The sequence below is a fragment of the Carcharhinus amblyrhynchos genome, chromosome 12, assembly GCF_965287045.1.
Source record: "Carcharhinus amblyrhynchos chromosome 12, sCarAmb.v2.hapA, whole genome shotgun sequence".
In the NCBI taxonomy this organism is placed as follows: domain Eukaryota; kingdom Metazoa; phylum Chordata; class Chondrichthyes; order Carcharhiniformes; family Carcharhinidae; genus Carcharhinus; species Carcharhinus amblyrhynchos.
This window is the reverse complement of record NC_137335.1, coordinates 19,943,201-19,958,252: the sequence shown is the minus strand read 5'-3', so window position 1 is coordinate 19,958,252 and position 15,052 is coordinate 19,943,201. Positions and strand designations below refer to the sequence as shown.

Sequence of the window (15,052 nt, the reverse complement as noted above, 5' to 3'; positions counted from 1 at the left end):
TAGGGTTCTATGATTCTATCTATGAAACCATCTAACCTGCACATCTTGGGACACTAAGGGGCAATTTGGCATGGCCATTTCACAAAACCTGCACATCTTTGGACTTAAAATGTCAGGCCATTGACCTGAAATGTGAACTGTTTCTCTCTACAGATGCTGCCTGACCTGCTGAGTTTTCCCTTTTTTTGGTTTTAATTTCAGATTTCCATCATCTGCAATATTTTGCTTCTGCTAGTATCCTCCCACCAAGAATGGTTCCAGGAATGAGAAACTTCATAATGAGGAGAGAATCGGATTGCTTTCCTTGAAGAGAGGACGGCAAAGAGATTTGATAGAGATGCTCAAAATTGTGTGGGGACTAGATAGAGTAGATCAGGAGAAACTGTTCCCACTTGTAAAAAGATCAAGAATGAGAGGGCACAGATTTAAAATCATTTGCAAAAGTAGTAAATGTGTTATCGGGAAAAACTTTTTCACAATGGCTGGCGTGATGGCATAGTGCATCACAGCACCAGAGATCTGGTTCAATTCTGGCACCGGAGCTTGCTTATTCTCCCCATGTCTTCATGGGTTTCCTCCAGGTGCTCTGGTTTCCTCCTACAGTCCAAAGATGTGCAAGTTAGGTTGATTAGCCCTGATAAATTAACCGTAGTGTCAGGGGGATTAGCAGAGTAAATATGAAGGGTTACAGGAATAGGGCCTGGGTAGGATTGTTGTCAGTGCAGACTTGATGAGCTGAATGGCCTCCTCCTGCACTGTAGAGACTCTATGATTCACAGAGTGGTTTGAGTCTGCAGTACACTGCCTGGAAGTGTGGTGGAGACAGGTTCACTTGAGACATTCAAGAGAGTATTAGATGATTTGAATAGCAACGTTGATACGGTGAAAAGGGAGGAGAATGGCACTAAGTCATGTTGCTTGTTTGGAAAGCCAGTGGAGATTCAATGGGCCAAAATGCTGCCTCCTGTACCATAACAATTCTGTGATAGGTCTGGTCGTGTGGAAAATCTGTGAAGTTTAAATGATTTCAGCTAGAACACCAATTAGGTTGCAACCTTTGGCCTGAGTGCTTTTGGTTGGAGAGTGGCAAATTATCTATTATCTTGCTCCTGGAAAATAATTGATCTGTAAAATTATGGTTCGCTCCTAGCATTAACTGGAAATTCACTTGTGCTCCAGACTGCAGTGTATCAGAATGTGAGTAATTAAAGTGAAAATACAAAACTGATGTCACAATTCCATTAAATAAATAAATGTGAAGTTACAATATTTGAAATCCTACTAATTACATTGAAACGTTATTCAATTTATTTTGACATTCTATACCACATACAAATCTTTTGATATCTTTTACCATTACTAAATTTTTTTGGATTTCATCACCATGGAGCCTCTACAGTGCAGCAGGAAGCCATTTGGCGCATCGAGCCAGAACCGACGACAATCCGACCCAGGCCTTATCCCCGTAACCCCCCGTGTTTGCCCTGCTAATCCCCCTGACACTAAGGGTTAATTTAGCATAGCCAATCAACCTAACCCACACATCTTTGGACTATGGGAGGAAACCAGAGTACCGAAGGGAACCCATGCAGACACAGGGAGAACATACAGACTCCACACAGACAGTGACCCAAGCCAGGAATCAAATCTGTGGCCTTGGTGCTGTGAGGCAGCAGTGCTAGCCATTGTGCCACCATGCCATCCATTTACTCCACACATGGCTGTATTTATTTGGCATGCGAATAGTTACAGAGCCCCACAGTAGCCTTGTCAATGGATAGGATGTTGTTCTTTAAGCCCAATTTTAAGTTCAGCTAGGGAGCACATCTTGATAGAGTGAATCATTGTTTGTACTGCAGAACAGTTCCAGGCTGGATGGTCTTGTTAACATTTCTGATGGTAGGTGACAACAGAGGCCTTGGCCAATCTGGAAGAAGTTTTTTTGAAAGGGCCAGCATCGCTGTGGGAGATCAAAGCCAGATGGACAAGCAGTAGGGTCTATGATAAGAAAGTAGTTTCTGGTGAATGTTTTCCCCTTCTAGTCCTTCTGCCGTAATCATCAAATGTTCCACTTTGGCATTATGGGTTTAACCACATGAGGTGACATAGAAATCATAAAAACCCTATAGTACAGAAAGAGGCCATTTGGCCTATTGAGTTGCACCGACCACAATCCCTACCCCCATATCCATACATATTTTACCCACTAATCCTCTAACCTATGCATCTCCGGTCAATTTAGCATGGCCAATCAACTTAACCTGCACGTCTTTAGAGAGTGGGAGGAAACTGGAGCACCCAGAGGAAACCCATGCAGACACGAGGAGAATGTGCAAACTCCACACAGACTGTGTCCCAAGTTGGGAATTGAACCCAGGTTCTAACCACTGTGCTACCGTGCCACCCCTTCAAACAGACATGAGGAAAGGTGGGTTGAGAAGGTCATTGAAAAAGGTCAGCCTTGGTTTGGAGTATAAGTTCTTCAATAGATTACCTGTTGCAATTGCTCTCCTGACTTAAGGAAGGGGATGGGAGGGGAGGTGTGCAGTGTTGCTGAGGATTGGGAGATGGGTGAGGTGAGTTGATCGAAGAGTACCTGTGATTACGCGCATTATTGAGTTCAGTTGTGGGCAGTTTGGTACCAACCGGGAAGCGGAATTCTCCAGTTGAGTATGTGACAATAAGACTAGAGGCCCATAGGTTCTTAGCCTATGATCTCTGTAAGGTACCTGCCAGTTGACTGAGGATGTTGTTGCAGATGTTAATTTTTTTCTGTAGCTTTGATAAAGAGCTGCCTGCATGAGATGGTTCTGTCAAGAATGATGCCTAAGTCGACCTGCTGGGGATTGTGCTTCAGTTTTTGGCTATCTAGAGTGGTGTTCAGTTCCCTCTTAGTGCTTCAGTTGTGAAGATGAAATGTGCTCGAGACTATTGGTGCTTGGTTGAGGCACCCCGTCTTAATGTAGTAGTAGGCCAGTTTTGCAATGTTATTGTTTAATGCACCTTCCAGCTCCAGGAAAGTCTGAGCTTTATGCCGCAGCAAATGTCGTATCCAGAGATAAACTTCTGGGACGTTGTTGGGGTGCGTCATTGGTGTGCAAGTTAGAGAAGGTTTGGGCTGAAAAAGAGTGTTGGGGGGTAGCTCATTTGTCTGTTTCTCCAGGTGTTAGTATTGTCACCCATTTGCACCTTGAACTGTCTGTCCTGGAGTAGCAGTTCAATGGCATCAGTTACCCAGGGTGGGATAACTCTTGATATTTTGATAGGCTAGTATGCCAGACTGTACATAGTATGCTGCAGTGAGGTCAAGGGAAATTGTCTCTATATTTCTATTCCTTTGAAAGCTATTTTTAGTGAAGCTGTTAATGTGAAAATGTGGTCATATGTGCATAATTGTTGAAAGTTTGCTTGGTTTGCATTGAAGATGTTTTCCACTGGTTGAAGTATTCTACAGGCACTTGAGGGCATGTAAAAAGACAGTACTTGAATCATGGGTGACTTAATTTTCTTGTGGGTTTGGAAAATCAAGTTGGCAGAGATAACCATAAAGAAGAATTCATTATGCATTCAGAACAGTTCCTAGATCAATATGTTGTGGTTTCAACCAGGGATCAGGCTATTTTGGATCTGGTAATGAGGCAGATTTAATAAACCCATCTGAGTAAAAGATTCCTAAGGAAACAGTGACCATAACAGGGTAGAGTTTAGCATTCCATTTTAAAGAGAGAAACTTGGGTCAGAAGCAACTGTGCTAAACTTAAATATAATTTTAAAAGAATGAGGTCAGAGTTGGTTGGAGTGGACTGAGAAAGGCTTGGCGGGAAAGGAAAGGAGTTTATAAAAACAGTTGATCAGCAATGGCAAACATTTATGAAAATAGTTCATGACTCAACAAAGATGTGTCCCAGTGAAGAAGAAGGATTCTAGGAAAGGGATAAATCAACCATGATTAACCAAGGAAGTTAAGGATAGCATTAAAAGTAAAAACATACAATCTGGCAAAGATTAGTAGTAAACCAGAGTATGGGGAAAGTTTTATAATAACCAGCTAAAGAGGACCAAAAAATAAGAGGGAGAAAATAAATCATAAGAACATAAGAAATAGGAGCAGGAGTAGGCCATCTAGCCCTTCGAGCCTGCCCCGCCATTCAATAAGATCATGGCTGATCTGTCGTGGCTCAGTTCCACATTCCCGCCCTCTCCCCATAACCCTTAATCCCCTTGCTTATCAAAAACCCATCAACCCGTGTCTTAAAAATATTTAGCGAGGCAGCCTCCACCACCTCAACGGGCAGAGAATTCCAGAGATTCACCACCCTTTGAGTGAAGAAGTTCCTCCTCAACTCCGTTCTAAACCGCCCCCCCTTTATCTTGAGGCTGTGCCCCCTAGTCCTACTGTCCTTTCTGAGCGGGAAGAGCCTCTCCACCTCTATCCTATCCATCCCATTCATCATCTAATACGTCTCAATGAGATCTCCCCTCATTCTTCTAAACTCTAACGAGTACAAGCCTAGTTTATTCAGCCTCTCCTCATAGCTCAACCCCCTCAACTCCAGTATCAGCCTAGTAAACCTCCTCTGCACTCCCTCCAAGGCCAAAATATCCTTGCGTAAGTGCGGCGACCAAAACTGCACACAGTACTCCAGCTGCGGCCTCACCAATGCCCTACACAGCTGCAGCAAGACCTCCCTACTTTTATATTCAATCCCCCTCGCTATGAAGGCCAGCATCCCATTCGCCTTCCTGACCACCTGCTGCACCTGCAAGCTGGGTTTTTGCGACTCATGCACAAGGACCCCGAGGTCCCTCTGCACCGTCGCCTGCTGCAGTTTTTCGCCACGCAAGTAGTAGTCCTTCCTACCGTTATTCCTACCAAAGTGGACCACCTCGCACTTGCCAACATTAAATTCCATTTGCCAGTTCCTGGCCCATTCGCCCAGCCTATCTAGATCCTTCTGCAGACTCTCCACACCCTCTGCGCAATTTGCCGTTCCACCAATCTTGGTGTCATCAGCAAATTTCGACACCATACACTTGGTTCCCTCCTCCAGATCATCTATATAAATGGTAAATAGCTGAGGCCCCAGCACCAACCCCTGGGGCACTCCACTAGTCACCAATCATGAGGGTAAACTAGCAAGTAATATAAAACAGACAGCAAGTGCTCCTTTAAAGATATAAAAGTAAAAGAGAACAAGTGCCCCTGATAGAGTGAGACTGGGGAAAACATAATGAGGAACCAAGAAATGGCAGAAGACTTAAACAAACTTTGTGTCAGTCTTCATGGTAGAAGACACTAATAACATTCCAAAAATGCTAAAAAAAATCAAGGAGCAAAATTGGGGCAGGGGGGAGGAGGAAATAAATACAATAATTATCATAAGAGAAAAAATATGAGGAAAACTAATGGGGCTAAAGACCAATAAACCCCCTGGACCCAATGGGTTGCATCCCAGAATATTAAAGGAAGTAGTTAGAGGTAGTAATCTTTCAAGAATCCTTAAATTCTGGAAAAGCCCCTAATCGTTGGAAAATGACCAATATAACATCCTCATTCAAAAAGGGAGGGAGACAAAAAGCAAGTCACCATAGGCCAGTTAACTTAATATGTTATTAATTTAATGCTAAAGCCATTGTAAAGGATGTCTTAGCAGAGCATTTAGAAATATGCAATATAATCAAGCAGAGTCAACATGGCTTCATGAAGGGGAAATCATTCCTGACAAACCTATTAGCATTCTTTGGGGGATAATGAACAGGATAGATAAAGGGGAAACAGTAAATATACTTGGATTTCCAAAAAGCATTCAAGAAGGTACCGCACAAAAGGCTTCTTAAGATTAGATCCTAGGTTGTTCAGTATAACACATTAGCATGGATAGAGGATTGGCTAACTGATAGAACGCAGAGTTGGAATAAGAGGGGTGTTTTCAGGATGGCAACCTTTTTACTAGTGAAGTCCCCAGGGAACAGTGGGGCCACAATTCTTTACAATGTATTAATAATTTGGATGAGGAAGTGAATGTACTATTGCCAGTTTTGCCGATAACACAATGGGTGGAAAGGCAGGTGGTGAAGCTGACAGTCTACAGAGGGATTTATAGACAGGTCAGGTGGGTGGACAAAAACTTGGCAGATGGAATATAACGTAGGAAAATGAGAAGTTATACGCTTTAGTAGGAAGAGGAGCTGAATATTATTTAAATGAAGAAAGTTTGCAGAAAGCTGCAGCACATGGAAATTTAGGGGTCTTTGTGCACAAATCACAAAAAGTTAGCATGCAAGTTCAGCAGGTAATAGGGAAAGCAAATTGAATGTTGGCTTTTATTTTGAAGGGAATGGACTATTAAAAATGGGGAAGTCTTGCTAAAACCATACAAGGCACTAGTTAGATCACATCTGGAATACTGTGGAAGTTTTAGTCCTCTTATCGAAGGAAAGATGTACTCATCATTGGAGGCAGTCCATAGAAGGTTCACTAGGCTGATCCTGGGTAGGAAGGGATTTTCTTAGTAGGTTGGGCTCGTATTGAATGGCGTTTAGAAGAATGAGAGGCGACCTTATTAAGACATATAGGATTTTCATGGTCCTTGACAGGTTAGATGCTGAGAGGTTGTTTCTTATGGAGAGTTTAGGACCAAAGAGCATAATTTCAGAGTAAGGGATTGCCCATTTAGGACAGAGATGAGAAGGATTCCTTATCTGAGGGTAGTGAATCTGTGGAACTCTTTACTGTAAGGATTGGTTACTTATTTTCAAGGCTGAGATATAGACCTAAACTGCCCAATCTCTCTCCATAAGACAAACTCCTCATCTCTGGAATCAATTCAGTTAACTTCCTCTGAACCATCTCCAATGCAGCCATGTCACTTGCCAAGTAAAGGGATCAAAACTGTACACTATTTTAAGTGCAGTTTCACTAATGCTTTGTACAGTAGCAGCAGCACTTCACTACTTTTACACTCTATTCCTTTTGCAATAAATGCCAAGATTCCATTTGCCTTCCTTATTACCTGCATATTAGTTTTCTGTGATTCATGCATGAGGACACCCAGATCCCTTTGCACTGATGCACTCTGAAATTTCACTCCATTTAGATAATTTGCCTTTGTATTTTTCCTGCCAAAACGGATAACCTCACACACTGATGTTAAACTCCATCCGCCAGATTTTACCCAATTCACTTAATCTATCCATATCCATTTGTAAATTTCTTATTATTGCAACTTACTATCCCACCTATTTTAGTGTCATCTGCAAATTTAGCTATGGTACCTGATATCTCTGCAACCAAGTCATTAATATAGATTGTAAATAGTTAGGGCCTGAGGACCGAACCCTGCAGCATCCCTTTTATGGATAAGGGTGTTACATTAGCATTTTTCCAATCCACCGAAGCCTTTCCTGCATTTGGGGAATTTTGGGACAGTGTACAAATTTAGAGTGTGGTAGCAGACAAGGCTAGAGATTGCAAAAATAAAGAAAACAGAGGCTGTGTATCCGCATGCCCATAGCATTCATAACAAAAGTGATAATGGACATCTCAAAAATGAGGGTGTATGTAAGACCAGATGACTATTACCAAAACACAGCTATCAGATGACAAAGACTGGGATCTGAATATTCAAAGCTACACTGTGTTTTGGAAGGACAGGAAACTAGGCAAAGGTGGAAGGTGCTATTTTAATTGAGGACAGTACCGTAGAGAGTTGGCCTTAGTTCTAAAGATCAAGCTGTGGAGTTTGTGTAGAAATCAGAAATCGTAAAGCTCGGAAGTCATTTGTGGGAGCAGTTAATAGGTCCCCTAAAAGTAACCACACTGTAGGGCAGAGTATACAGGTAGAAATAAAGAAGGCTTGTGAGAAAGGCATGGCTATAATTGTGGGTGATTTCAATCTGTATTCAATTGCATGAATCAGATTGGCAAAGGTAGTCTGGAAGATGAGTTCATAGTGTGTTTTTGGATGAGTTTCTTAGAGCAGCATGTGCTAGAGCCAACCAAAGAGCACGCTATTCTAGATCTAGTAATGTGCAATGTGACAGGATTAATTAATTACCTCATAGTAAAGGTGCCCCCAGGTGGCAGTAATCATAACATGATTGAGTTTTGCATTCAGTTTGAGGGAGGGAAGAGTGGGTCTAAAACAAACATTTTAGACTTAAGGGCATTAAAGACAGAGCTTAGCTAAAATGATTTGGGAAATTAGATTAAGGAATATGTCAGCAGAAATGCAGTGGCAGACATCAAAAAGAGATACCTCATAACATTTTAACAAAGATGCATTTGGGGGAGGACATTCCATCTGTAGCTGACAAAGGAAATTAGAGAATATGAAATTAGAAAGCAAGTATACCTTTCCACAAAATGAATGACCAGTCAGAAGATTGGACCGAATATTAAAATAAAGAATGATTGAAAGAAGGGAAAAATTAGCTTACAATATGAAGTTAGCTAGAAATATAAAACAGGTGTTAAAAGTTTCTATGTCCGTTTAAAAAGGAAGAAAGTGCTTAAAATGAGTTTAGTCCTGAGAAAGAGTGAGTGAGTCTGGGGAGTTAATAGTGGAAAATAAATAAATGGTAGAAGTGGTGAACAGATATTTTGCAGCTATTTTCACTGTAAAAGTGACAAATAATATCCCAAAAATAATTCTGTGCAAAGAGGTGAAGGAAGGGAGCGACTTTAAAACAATCACCAGGGAAAGGGTACTGAGAAAATTATTAAAATTAGAAGTTGACAAATCCCCAGGTCCTGATGGGTTTCATCCTCGAATCCGAAAGAAGTGGCTGCTGAGTTGGTGGGTGCATTAGTTTTCATTTTCCCAAGATACTGGAATGTTTCCATCAGATTGGAAAAAAAGCGAATGCAACTCACCTATCCCAAAAAGGGAGGGAGATAGGAAGCAAAAAAACTGCAGACCAATTAGCTTATCATCTGTCATAGGGAAAGTGCTGGAATCTGTCATGAAGGCGGTTACATCAGGGCACTTTAGAAAATCACAGTGCAAGCAAGTAGAGTCTTCGTTCAACAGAAATCATGTTTAACTAATTTAGTAGAGTTCTTTGAGGAAGTAAGAAGCAATATAGATAAACGGGAACCTGTGGATGTGGTGCACTTAAATTTTTAAGCAGGCATTTGATGAGCTACCTCATCAAAGGTTACCGCAGAGAATAAAAGCTCATGGTTTATGGGATAACATTGGCATGGATAGAAAGATTGGTTAGCTAACAGAAAACAGAGTAATGGCAAGATGTAATGAGTGGACTGCTGGGATCTCAGTGATTTGAATGATGAGACAGAATTGGCTGATGACACAAAGGTAGGAGAGCAAGTTATGAAATGGACATAAGGCATCTGCAGTGAGATATTAAGTGAGTGGGCAGAGAGTATAATGTGGCAAAGTGTGAACTTGTCCACTTTGGCAGGAAAATCGAAAAGCAGTATATTAATTAAATAAAGAGTGGTTGCAGAGCTCTGAGGGATCTGGATTTTCTGGTACATGAATCACAAGAAATTAATTTTCCAGTGATTAGGACACCAAATGGAATGTTGGTGTTTATTGCAGTTATAGGGAAATGGAATATAAAAGTGGGGATGTTTTGTGACTGTTGTACAATATATTGGTAAGATAAACTTAGAATACAGTTTTGGTATCCTTATTTTAAAAAAACGCAATTACATTAGAAGCAGTTCAGAGAAGGTTCACTCCAACGGATTCCTAGGATGGGGGGTTGTCTTGTAAGGAAAGTTTGGGCCTGCAACCATTGGCGTTCACAAGAATGAGAGGCAATCTTATTGAAACATACAGGATCATGAGAGGACTTAAGAAGGTGGATGCTGAAAGGATTTTTTTCTCTTGTGGGAGAGACTAAAACAGTGGAACACAGTCTAAAAATAAGAAATTTCCTATTTAAGATAGAGATGAGGAGAATTATTTTCTCTTGAGGGTCCTGAGTCTGTGGAGCTCTTCCCCAGAGAGTGAAGGACGCAGGGCAAGCTGAGTTAGATTGACTCCCTTGTTGGTCAAGAATGTAAGGGTTTTGGGGTTTGGGAGGAAATTGGAGATGAAGCCACAATGAGATTAGCCATAATTTTATTGAATGGCGGAGCTTACTTGTGGGACCAAATGGCCTACTCTTGCTCCTAATATTTTTGCATGTATATAATTTCTACCCATCTTTTGATTCTTTGCTTCCAATACTGCCTTCCTTTTCTTGCACCACAATCCTTTTGTCATTTAATCTCAGCTGCCTTCCATCCTATTAAAGACCTTTCCATTTGTTCTTTCCCCATCCCTACCTATGTACCTACTTAAGATCAATTACATCTATAACTGCCTCCAGTTGTAACAAAAGGACCTGAACTATTAACTCAATTTCTATCTTCACAGATGTTGCCTGAACAGTTGAGCATTTCACGCCCAACACCTTATCCCCTTCCCGTGCAATCACAGAAGATGCAACATCTGCTCCTTTATCTTCTCCCTCCTCACCGTCCACCACCGAAAACACTGCTTATTTCAGGTGAACCAACAATTCAGTTGCACTTTGTGCAATGTGGCCTCCTCTAAGTTGGGGAGACTAAGCGCAGAGTGAGTGACTTTGTGAAAACATTTCACTCAGTCCACAGGCATGACTAATCTTCCTATTGCTTGCTGTTTCATGTCACCATTTTGCTCTTGTGCCCACATTTCTGTCCTTGACTTACTATAAAGTTCCAAACTGAAGAAACAGCAACTGATCTTCTAATTAGGCACTTTACAGCCTTCTGGGCTTGAGTTCAGCAACTTCACAATGTGAACTCTGTTCTCCATTTTGATGTAATTTTTTTCCCAAGCCCCGCCTCCACAGGCCATTCTGTGATGTTTTGCTTTCAGAGAGCACTGACCTTTGTTCTGCCATAAACAAAAATTCTGATATCTGACCTTTTATGCCATATACAGTTGCTACCACTCCCTTTGTCTTGTGTCTGACGTTTTTGTTAAATCTCTCCTGAGCTTGCACCTAACCCTAATTTATTTTCTGCTTTCCTTTACCTATCACGTTTGTACCCCTCGAGCTCAAAAGAAGATTCATGTGAACATGAAAAGTTAGCTTTGTTTGTCTCTACGTAAATGCTGCAAGATCTGCTGAATTTTTCCAGTGTTTTCTGTTTCTCGTAATTTCAGATTTCTAACATTTTGGAGAACTAGAGTCATAGAATCATAGAAGTTTACAGCATGGAAACAGGCCCTTCGGCCCAACTTGTTAATGCTGCCCTGTTTTTAATCCTCTAAACTAATCCAGTTGCCCACTTTTGGCCCATACCCCTCTATACCCATTGTACCCATGTAACTATTTATCTGAAGGCTTTTTAAAAGACAAAATTGTACCTGCCTTTACGACTACCTCTGGCAGCTTATTCCAGACACTCACCACCCTTTTATGTGGGAAAAATTGCCCCTCTGGACACTTGTGTATCTCTCCCCTCTCACCTTAAACCTATGCCCTCTAGTTTTAGGCTCTCCTACCTTTGGGAAAAGATGTTGACTGTTTATGTTGTCTATGCCCGTCATTATTTTATAGACCTCTATAAGGTCACCCTTCAGCTTCCTACGCTCCAGAGAAAAAAGTTCCAGTCCACTCAGGCTCTCCTTATAACTCAATCCAACAAGTTCTAGTAGCATCCTAGTAAATCTTTTCTGCACTCTTTCTAGTTTAATAATATCCTGTCTATAATAGAGTGACCAGAATTGCACACAGTATTCCAAGTGTGGCCTTACCAATGTCTTAGACAACTTCAACAAGATGTGCCAACTCCTGTATTCAGTGTTCTGATCAATGAAACCAAGCATGCTGAATGCTGCCTTCTTCACTCTGTCCACCTGTGACTCCACTTTCAAGGAGCTATGAACACGTACCCCTTGATTTCTTTGTTCTTTAACTCTCCCAAACGCTATACCATTAACTAACTCCTGCATCACCTCACATTTGTCTAAATTAAACTCCATCTGCCATTCATGAGCCCAGTGGCCCAATTAATCAAGATCCCGTTGCAATTGGAGATAGTGGACAGTGAAGGAAATTATGTCACTGATCTTGGTGTCATCTGCAAACTTACTAACCATGTCTCCTATATTCTCATCCAAATCATTAATATAAGTGACAAATAACAGTGGACCCAGCACTGATCCCTGAGGCACACTGCTGGTCACAGGCCTCCAGTTTGAAAAACAACCCTCTACAATCGGCCTCTGGCTTCTGTCAAGAAGCCAATTTTGTATCCATTTAGATATCTCACCCTGGATCCCGTGAGATTTAACTTTATGCAATAAACTACCATGCGGTATCTTGTCAAGGGCCTTGGTAAAGTCCATAAAGACAACATCAACTGCACTGCCCTCATCTACCTTCTTGGTTACCCCTTCAAAAAACTCAATTAAGTTTGTGAGACATGATTTTTCCCCCTCAAATCCATGCTGACTGTCCCTAATCAGTCTTTGCATCTCTGAATGTTTGTAGATCCTGTCTCTCAGAATACCTTCCAACACACTGTGAGGCTCGGTGGTTTGTAGTTCCCAAGCTTTTTCCTGAAGCCCTTTTTAAACAAAGGCACAGCATTTGCCACTCTCCAGTCTTCAGGCACCTCACCTGTGACTGATGATTCAAATACCTCGGCTAGGGGACCCACAATTTCCTTCCTAGCCTCCCACAATGTCCTGGGATATATTTCAGGTCCCGGGAATTTATCTACCTTGGTACAATTTAAGACTTCCAGCACCACTGCCTCTGTAATATATATAGTCTTCAAGACATCACTGTCTATTTCCCCAAGTTCCCTAACATCCATGCTTTTCTCAACAGTAAATACTGATGAGAAATATTCATTTAGGATCTCACCCATCTCTTGTGGGTCCGCACATAGATGACCTTGTTGATCTGCTTTTGTAATTGATAATCTGTTACTGATGATCTTGATCATCCTCTGCTGTCAAAAAGAATATTTTGCACTTTTTTTGAACAAGCAAAACTACAGGGGACAGTAGCTTCTTGATGCATTCACTGTGGCAACAACTCAATCAGAGCCAACTTGACTACTGATCAGCATCCATTTTATAATTCACTAAGTTGTTGTTCCCTGTGAAATTTGGTATTCTTGCATGCAAGACAAAAAGCTTCAATGGCTTGTGCCTTGACTCAGTAGTACTTAAGTTCTGAACTTTCAAGTAACTAGTCCAGAGATGCATGTTAAAATCCCACAGTAATATTTGTGAACTGTAACTGTTAATTAAATGAATCTTGAATTCAGAACAGTTAGTGTTAGTAATGGTGACTATGAAGCTATCAGATTGTCATTAAAAATCCATCTGGTTCATTAAAGCCCGTCAATGAAGGAAACCTGCTGTTCCTGCCAGTCATTCCTATCTATATCTGATGGCAGACCCACAGAAATGTGGTTGACTCTTAACTGCCCTTTGAGCAAGCCACTTTTGTATCACATGGCTGTTTTAAAAGAAAATCTGAATAAACTGGATGGAGACTGGATATTCTGTGGTGAGTGACACTCATAGCCTTTCCACCATCCACAGGGAGTGTGATAGAATATGCTTATGGAATGACTTCAAGCTCATTATTGGAGCCTGAAGCTTATATACTTAATGAAAGCAACTGTAAAGAAAATTGCAGTTATCACATCATTTTAGATCTATCATCTTGGTTTATCTGCATCTGCACTTCTCATATGAAATGTCAGATTAATGATTAGATATTGTGTTTGCAGCAAATGTTCAAATCACACTTTGAAATATTTGCAGCCACAATTTTTTGTAACTGTCCACCAGTTAAATCTATCCGACTTTCATTGTTCAAATAATATCAGCACCAAACTGTTTTCCTGCTTAAGTCAATAAAGCTTGTTTTCAGTTTATGGTTATACTGAGCTTCAGGTTTTATGTATCTTTTTCTGCAGCTATCTATTTGTCATCTTTGGTTTTCTATTGATTTGACTTTCAACAATGTGAAGCCTGGTTTGGCTTCTCAAATAGGCATACAAAGAAGTACTTCATATTTGAGAATTAACTTCCCATGGAAATGAAATGGAAATTTTTCTGTGCTTTATGATAGCTTGGACACTATCTTATTTTCTGCTACTAGCTGATTCTTGGAGATCAATGGGAAGTTCCATTCCAGTGAGGGCCACCTCCTGGCTCGTTATTGTGTTATTGGTCATGCTTGCCAGTCATGTGAGTAGCAATCTTAAATACTTAGCCTACCTCTGGTGTTTCATTTAGATTTAGTCTCAATGTTAGTTTTTGCACATGAAGACCAAGTACTGTCTTCAGATGAAGTAAGGCCAAAGGCTAGGCATAATTGGATCATGGCTTACAAATTTAATTTCACTTCCATTTTATTAAGATTATAAATCAGCTATCACACCTTTAATGGTTAACCTCCATAAGCATTATCTGTTCACTTGGCCTTGCTGATTTTTCTCAAATATTTGTTAGGGAGACTACCAATACAGATATAATACACACAGAAACAGCAGGTTGGTATACTGGAACCAGTAAATACCACATCGTAAAATAATCAAATATGTTTTCTTTAACATGTTGCAGTAAATCTTGTGACTAGGAGGATCCATTGTTTTTTATACAAGCTTTTACCATCCAGTTCCGTTCATCAGGGTTTGCGATGATTAAATATGTAAAATATTATTTTAGTTAGATGGTGTGTTGGGATTTTTTATTGGTATTTTGGAGATCAAATTGTCAACATTTTTCCTATGAATGTGTAAATTAGTGAACTTGATTAGTCTCATAATCATAATGAAATGACTTTTATGCATGGAGTTCAGTAGGCATTACTTTTACCAGCACTAAAATATATTCCTGGGCTTAGGTCTGGGGGGATAATGCCAGGGTCTGACAGCATTGTGTTTGGCTGCTGAAGTTTGTCAGAAGGGCATCCTGATGTCATGTTGGGTTGACTTATGGGCTCTGAAGTGTGAAGCTTGGAGATGAAATGAAGGATTAGGCTTATTATTTGGTTCCTCTAATCAGCCAGCAGTGGG

General features: G+C 40.8%; 1 protein-coding gene across 2 annotated transcripts in view; it reads left to right on the top strand.

Moving 5' to 3' along the window:
* The window catches only part of sos1 (son of sevenless homolog 1 (Drosophila)), a 249,865-nt gene that overhangs the window by 47,883 nt on the left and 186,930 nt on the right, over positions 1–15,052 (top strand). The window lies entirely within an intron of this gene.